The sequence below is a fragment of the Lycorma delicatula genome, chromosome 6 (assembly GCF_047948215.1).
Source record: "Lycorma delicatula isolate Av1 chromosome 6, ASM4794821v1, whole genome shotgun sequence".
Classification (NCBI taxonomy): Eukaryota; Metazoa; Arthropoda; class Insecta; order Hemiptera; family Fulgoridae; genus Lycorma; species Lycorma delicatula.
In genome coordinates, this window is record NC_134460.1 from 133,929,533 (window position 1) to 133,938,911 (window position 9,379).

Here is a 9,379-nt window from a genome sequence, read left to right on the forward strand (position 1 = left end):
TATCTTCATAAATATGAAAAATTTATCACTTTAATTTGATAACGACACACAGAAAGAAAACTTCTAACTCAAAATAAACTCTTATTGGCTGGTTCAAACAAGTGAAAATAAAATAAATTATATTTATCTAACTTTTCACCCAACGGTCCGCAAATTTTAATGCGTAGTTTTATTTAATAGAGTACTTTAAGACTTTCACAATATAAATGATTGTTAAGCGCCTGAAGAACTTGAAGATATCTAAAATTTATATTTTCAGCAGAACAGAACCGCTCATTGCTGCCACATATAGTAGTAATCCACCACAAAATGAGAACAGACCTAACTTCTATCGGGTTGAATATTATGTGTGTGGATTACATAGATAATAATTGAATCCACATACTGGTTGTTTATTTAGAATTAAATTAACTGCACTTTCTGAGGACGTATCAGTCTGGGACTTGAAAAGACCAAACCCAAAAAGTAATGTCAAAATAAAAAAAAAGATTGAAAACAAAGTTCAATAAAAAAATTAACATTACAGAAAAATAAATTTAACTGATATATTTGCATTTATTTATTTATACTAAACATCATTTGATGAGATTTACTAAAATTTTGACACAAACAGAAATTGTAAGCGATAGGAAAAATTTGGAAGTATAACCCAACTGATTTTGTATCAATCATATGACACAAAATAGTTGAATAAACAAAATGAGATTACTGTTTACCTTATCTCTTTTTCATATTTGATGACTAATTTAAATGTTTATCCAACCAGCATTATATTGCCAAATACTGGATCAATCTGATTACAGGTACAGTTACTTTTAACAGGATTTTACTGACTGTTTGGCAATACTTCTGTCATTGAGTCAATAATTTAACTGAGGTTGGAGCTTGATTTGAGGCAATATAATCCTAAAATATAAATAATAGAAAAATATATTTCACATAGGAATTGAGACATTATTCAGTACTGATACAAGGAAAAATAGATTTAATTTATTGCATATAAAAAATTCATTAGTTACTGAACTGGTAACCCACAAAAGTGAAAACAGCTTTGTAATCTTACTATATAAAATACTGTATTTAGAAACCAAGAGGTGCTTCAAGCATATAAGTGTTGCATAGTAACTTTCATCTGTTTTACAATTTGATTAAAATTTTTAATCAAAGTACTAATAATTAATAAAACAAGATAATTATAACTTGCTATCTATTTATTTAAATTGGTAATCTAAACCCATTTGAATTAATAATTAAATTAGCAATTCAATATTATAAAGTTTATATCATCAATACTCTAATTAATTATTGTAATGATGTATAATCCACACCAGTTCAACAAATATTCTAACATCTTTTTCAAATAAATAGTGAGTTTTTCATAATGTTTAGAATTTAGAAGGTTTTGTGCAGGTACACAAGAAATACAATGACATTTTTATTCTAGATATATATTACATTAAAATTTAATTACTTTTAAGGAAACGTGTTGTGCAGCTGAACTTAAAAAATAACAGCTTCTTAACCTTTAAAAATATTAAAATACAGCCATTAAAAAATAATTAATTTGTACTAACTTCTTAATATGAAAAAAGAAAAATTTCTTTATTTTCAATTTTTAAATTGAAAATCAATTTAAATTTCGTTTCTGTAAAATCTGTATTACACTGATAATATTGGTAATTTAATACATAACTATGTTAGTTCATTAAACACATAATTAAAAATTATGAAATACTAGAAAAAATTTCTAAATTTTTATTAATTGCAAGTATTGTTATACCTAATTAAATTAGCTTCTACAAATAAACAGACTGCATGCACGTGTTCAGGCAACCTATAGATCCTGATGAATGTAAAAAAAGTAAGCGATTCTTCTGATGCATATAAAAAAATTTCTATATGCATAGTTTTTTCTATAAGCATATAAAAACTATATTCAGTAAACATTTACTATTATATTTTACAAAAATTTGTACATACAAATAATAAATTCAATTCAGTTTTCGTTATTTGATTACAAGAAATCTGTAGTGCTGTCAGTATTAAGATACAGTGAGAGACTCAATTTTGTTTTTATTACATTACCTATCCCAATAATTTCAACAGCATTCATTACATGCTTTATACAATTTTATCATTGGCGCTAACCCATTTTATCGATGGCTTTTAAGCATAAAATTTTATATATATTTAAAAGTAGTTTTCTGACGCTATGTAACTTCTGATTTATTCCAAAATTAACTCAATTGGGTTGAGTTCACAATGATAGAGAGGTAATTGAAGCATGGTTTGACCACAGGATCTTACTAACTCATCAACTTTAAACACATTAAAAATAATTTTAATATGTGAAACCCTTTGGAATAATTGGACCTTAACTTCATCCTTTTCAAAAACACTTCTTTTGAACTAAGCCACATATTGATATCATTCTTTTTCCAAGATATGGCTGGAATTTTTTCCTTTTTACATAATGCAGTGTCTAAGACAATAACCGAATTATCTTCCAGAAGAGGTAACACACTGCTAAACCATTTCTCAAAAGCTCATCTTGTTATGATAGTCTCCTGTAAATTTAGATTAAAAAACCAAACCCACCGTTATTGGTGAACTCTACATCACAAATCATCTAATTTCAAAGTTGAGAGTTCTACAGCCCAAATCCTAGTAAAGGCAATTACTTTTATATGGATTTGAATACTAGATTGTGGATACCATTGTTCTTTGGTGGTTGAGTTTCAATTAACCACACATCTTGGGAATGGTTGACCTGAAATTGTACAAGACTACGCTTCATTTACATATCATCCACTAAAGTAATACTTCAGTGGATGATATGTAAACCATCAGTGGATAATATGAACCACCTATGGTGGTCCCGGAGAATAAACAGAAAAAAAAGATTCAAAAACCAACAGACCAACATTACAAACCCGGTACATCACTGTAATTTAAAACATTAAATATATTTGCTACAATATTATTATAAAAAACTAAGTTTTTACTCTATTTTTAGATTTCAGTTTCTGACTTGAATTGTGAATGTTTTCAAACTTACCATCAGTTAGCCAAGGGAGAAAACTCATTTCTGCAGCAGAGTAGTGAGCACTTGTCCACGGAATTCAAAATTAATCAGATAAAGCTGGACTTTAAATCATAATTTTATGATACCTTTCAGCGTTAATTTAAGATTGTTTTCTTACTGTATGTAAGAAAATAAACTTTTACTCATGTAACCTTAATATACAGCGTAGATACAATAAATAATACTTTGTTATAGAACTGTTTTTAATTAATTAAGTCCAAATTTTATGATACACCAACTTAAATTTATACTATACTTTTTTTTATATAAGTACTGTAATAACTAAAAAAAAAAAAAATGTTATACAATCAAGTGAATACATTGGTTTATCCTAAATGCACTTTTGTAATTGTTAAAGAACAAATAGTTATGGAGGACTGCCTACAGCAGATCTCTTCATGAGAATGACAACTTGCATAGCAAGGATTAAAAAACATTATTTTCCCCTTTACCTAGATTATAAATTAGTCAACAACCAAAAATAAAAAACATTGCTTCAAGTTTAATTTTTCCAATAAATACTATCATGAGTTTTAGGCCACACATTCATTAAATTTGTGAGTAGATCAGCAGAAACAATTCAGGGAGATGAGCGAGGGTTTTCAGATAACCTTTAGTAGTATATGAAAATAAAGAAGCTATTCTGACAGTGTACATCAAACTGGCAGATGAAAATTTTTTAAAAGTAATTTGGGGCTTCATATTTTTTAAAGATATCACCCTGATATAAACAACTGTGGCTGATATGGATACAATATATGGAGAAGCTTACACTGAACTTAACATTTTGTTCTCTCTGTACCCCTTCTTCCTGAAGATAAGAGGATTTTGTCAGTAAATGCAGGGAATGTTTTATATCCTTAGGACTTGTATGGTTTGGCAGGAATTGTCTGGAAGGCCATGTTTCTTGTCCGTTGAGCTAAGGTGTATCAGTAAAGCTTCCATAAACAAGTGCATCAAACCAATCACAAAAAAAAAATCAATATTAATGTAAATATATGAATGGAAAATATTTAGTGTACATACATAGATATGTACAACAAATCACATTAAATAAATAATTTAAGTCATTTCTAAAAAATAAAAATGTTGTGACACGTGTAGGTTTTATTGTATCTTAATTCAGTTAATTGCAAAGTGTTAAAAACTATTTTCTTTTACCTATTTATAAGATTCCCTACAATTCACATTCCAGTAAGAAATGGGAAAGGCCTTCTATATTGGCAAAAACAGGACAATTCGTTGTTCATATGGTAGCTACAAGTTTTTTGTTGCTGTCTCAGCTCAATTGAGAAGAAGACTGGCCGTGATATTAACTAATTTCGCCTTCCTTATAAATAAGAATTTATTGTTAATCTTCTGAACCCTTTGTCAAGTTTTAATTCTTTACCAGTTTTTGCCCATATTTTCTAATAGATTACATATATGAAGTCACAAGAAATTAATTTAAAAATATTAAACAATAATTTTAAAAAATCTTGAATGTATAACATAAACTCTACTAATTTACTGAATATTTTAATTAAAATTATCTTTTTTAACTTTATAGCTATTTGGTTTTTCTGAAAAATTGATTTATAACTTAACACCACAATTATATACACCTCTCACACAAGGGGCAATGAAGCAAATTTTTATACTGTAGTGAAGTGGGATAAGTTCTTGTTTCTGTGAAGTTATAATTTTGCTTAACAAGTAATACTTTCATCAACATACACTTAACTGTTAATTACTTATTTTAAGCAGAGAGAGAGTGGAGCATATATGCTACTTTGAATTTAAATTTTGATGTACTATTACTTCTAAAAATTTACTTGTCTAATTATCTTACTGTATGCAAGTCATGCAATGAAGTATGATTCTTATTTTTTATAAATTAAGTTTGGGCATGAAGTTCAAGCCAGCTGCTTAGCTTTATAGTTTCATGTATTAAATCATTAGCAAATGAAATAATTTTGAGCATGACTGGCTGCAGCAAGGTCATTAACAAGGCAACATGAAATTCTGGTTTCATCAGCTTTTATTTTCTATGTAGAATTGAGCTACAACAGGACCATCTGTTGTAGCCAATCTCAGAGTATGGTTAGATGAAGCATAACTTAATGGTTCTATTATACTGAAAGACCCAGATTTTCTTTTAGATCCACATCATTGTAGTTAATTTGAGATTCAACTAAAAGTATTCTTAACAGATTAAGTCAGTATCTGAACTATACAGATTTTAATTACAACTGTTGTGAAGCAGCGAATACAAATTTCAAGTAAACAGATCATGGTGGTACTAAACTCTGCCAAGACTGATGAAATCAAAATCTCTATTTTATATAGGTGTTCAAACTAAGGCTAATTTGTGCTGTGCCAACCCACCGGGTTGGTGTAGTGGTGAACGCGTCTTCCCAAATTAGCTGATTTGGAAGTTACAGCATTCAAGTCCTAGTAGTCAGTTATTTTTACACGTACTTGAATACTAGATCATGGATACCAGTGTTCTTTGGTGGTTGGGTTTCAATTAACCACACTTCTCAGAAATGGTCGAACTGTATCTGTACAAGACTACACTCGTACATATCATCCTCTGCAGTATTATCTGAACGGTAATTACCAAAGGCTAAACAGGAAAAAGAAAATTTGTGTTGTGCCATCACTTCAAAAGGTTTTTTCACCCTGGCAGTTTTAAATTACTTTTTTTTTAAAGTATTCATGGTTCTGTATTATTTTTAATTATCTTGTTTCTTTTTTATAAAAATATTATTTTTACTACTGATCTTATGACCTAAATAAATAATTACAAGGAAAATATCACAGTATTTATGGTAGAATGAATTAATTAATTAGAATCTAGTATTAATAATTTTGCCTCAAACAAAAAAAAAACTATTACATAAATCATGATACAAAGGTAAATCACAGTGGTGAGCGACACATTAACTAAGTTTTTTATGGCCATACAGCTCACGCTTAGTTAATACTTGGATTCAGCTCCACACTGTGTTAAGCACATTGTTTAATACCCATTTCCAAAGTAAATAATTGATATGACCAAGAAATATCTTAATTTTTAAGTAATAATTGATCACACACATAATTTAAAGTAGTTGGCTACAAAGCCATACTTTAAAATTCAGAAATGCAGCTTGCACACCCAGTAGGAATGTATTTAATATTTTAATATATTTAAAAGGTCAAGGCAACCTCTTAAGATTAATTGTAGAAATTTTCATAATTAAACAACAGCTTCCTGCACAAAATTACAAATTATTCTACTTCAAGATTTCAATTTGATTTTAAATGTGAATATTTTCACTTTCATCAGTTAGTCAAGGGAGAACACCCATTTTTGCAGTAGAGTAGCAGGTACTTAACAGTTGAGCGTCACTAGGCAGATATATAAGGGGCTGTCGGCAGCATGAAATACATACTACTAATGCTGGCCTTTCTGTTCAGCTGTTAACCATTACATGGGACATTAATTGAATACTTAAGCTTCATAAAACTGTTTGTGGTCCCAAGGTTTTTCCATTATTTTCATAATGGCTGATGGTGAAATCCCAAGTCCTTCTCGGTCAGAGACAATGATTTAATATTAAAGAGATTATCCGCAGAACTAAAACATATTTTGGAAAATGAGAATAGCGACAGTGAATTTGGTGCCAAAAGCGACTGAATACTTTAGTTGATGGTGATGTTCAATTGAGTAGTGAAAGTGATTTGAGTGAATCTTACACTCATCTGTACAAACTATACCTAGAGAAAAAGATACCAATGACAGTATTCAAATAACTGATGACATCAAACACAAATACATTTGTACCAAAAACCACTCAACTTATAACAAAAATGAAAGTGGGGAGTAATATCTATCATGTGGGAGACTGGTTTATCAGAATTAAAAAAATTGATTTTGTTGAAAATGCTGGTCTTCATATTACTGATATAATTGATGATAAACCTACTATTTTTAACTACTAGCTAATAATAAGTTTTTTAACTTGACTGTCAATAATTATGCAAAAATCTAATCCTAAATCTCATTTATCGTGGAAACCTGTAACAAAAGGTGAATTTCACATTTATGGGACTTGTTTTACACATGGGGAACATTAATTTTGAGTACCCATCATTTAATATACCAGTTTTCCATAATTAATTTGACTGGAATAGATTTACAGTAATTATCTACTATAATTATAATCTACGGTTTTGGCACCTTATTTTTCAACAGTATATTAAGAATAAAAATATATAAAATAAGCAATACATTAAAACCAATAATTATCAAATAAAGTATAGTAAACTTCCGATTATCCAAACTGCTACTGTGTGTATATGAGCCAAATCCCAATACCACGCATATTAGATTCTGAAAGATGCTTTAACAAAGAGCTGTAAAATAATTCAGTATATTTTCTTATTTCCTTTTAATTTTCAGAGATAATATGACATTGACAATCAGAATCTGTACTGTGCATTTATAATTTGTGTACACCTAATCAATCTTCATGAAAAAAATCTTGTATGAGTTTTAATAAAAAAATCTGTTTAAATTATCTCTGCAAACAATCTGTAATAGGAAATCAAAACTGTAAGTTCACTGCAGACCAGAAAACAAATTTTAGGAAAATGTTCATCAAATAATTATCAAGGAAGGGTACAAGGAATCACAAATATACAATGGTAACAAGACAAGGTTATTCTGGAAAACTTTCAACTTTTAGAAATTAAAAAGGCACATCCAGTCATAAAAAACTGAAGCAAAGGCTCTCTGCTCTTTTAGTGGTAGCCACAGACTAATACCAGCAATTGTTGAAAAATCAGAAAAACCACTAATTGAAAACCATATTTTGGCAAATAAAAGGCCCATTCATTACTACACAAGATTTTTCATCTTGGTTTCTTGAAAAGTTTGTACCTGAAGTGTATATAGGTTTCAAACATCTGAAAGTTCCTAAGGAAGACTTAAAAGCATTACTCTTACTAGATAATTAATCACCCGGACTGATTAGAAAGTTGCGATGGGAAGATTAATATCTATACTTGTTGCTTAAACAAGTTCTCTAATCCAGCCAATGGATCAGAGTTATAGAGGCTACAAAATGGGCATACCAAAAGAAATACTTTGAGATGTTGGTTATTTTGGAAGATAGTAATAAAATTATTAATGACACCTGCAGGAAGCAGACTGCAAAACGTTGATTTGTACAATATAAGATCTGCAGTTTATAACATTTTAGAGGCCTATAAAAATGAAAACTCTTCATATTGCTTAGAAAAAAAAACTGTCTACCAATACAGAAATGGAGACACATTTTTAACAAGTAAAAGTGGAGGACTTTAAAAGCTGGGAAGAATGTGCCTGAAGATGATGTGAGACTGGCTTGAGAAAAATAAAAAGGCAGTGAAACAGGAAAAAATTAACAACTTCATCAAAATTTCTACTTCAATTAGAGGGCTGGTAGGTAATGATGCATCTGTTTTCAAGCTAATAAAAATCATGGATATGACGATTGAGATGGTGTTGCATCAAATGATAAGAGGACAGCAATTAGCAAGATGTAAAAATGATCTATATATAAATTTCTTTTTAACTTGCAAAGTTCAATACAATAACTTTTTAAAATCATAAAAATAACAAATTTTGCGGGTTTTTTGTTTTATTAATAGTTACTTAAATTTATGAAATTACATACAGTACCATTATTTCTTATTTGCAACTCCCCGTTGGCATCTCTTATGGTAAGACAAAATAGAAAACATGCTCAATTTATTGAATTTTTCTAGTCAAAAGGTTTTTGTATCTGTATATACTTGATAGGCCTACCATATTTGCAGTATTAACAATTCATTTTCCTAAAACCAATATTGCTTTAAGAAAAGCTTCATGAGATTTCCTAACCAGTATAGTACTTTATCTTAGGTTTTAAAAATCCCTCAATTATCAGAACTTTTCAGTAACCAAACTGGTTTCCACCAATTTGGTTTTACTATAATTATATTGCACATAAAGTAACATTGACTACTATGAGAACCATTAAATCCAGTCTACACCAAATGGCCTAACAGAACATGCATTCATTTAGGAGGCCAATGATGCCAAGACGTGTTGTTTGTATACATATATGGCGTGACATTGGTGTAAAAATATTAATAAAATCCCCCATTATATCTAAATTATTACTAAAAAACTGAGAAGGGGTTTTCATAAAAATTTTGTCAGATCAACCAACAATATTTAAGAACTTGTCTAGAGAATATAAAATGAGTTTGGTAAAGCTGGGATTCTTATATTCTAAATCT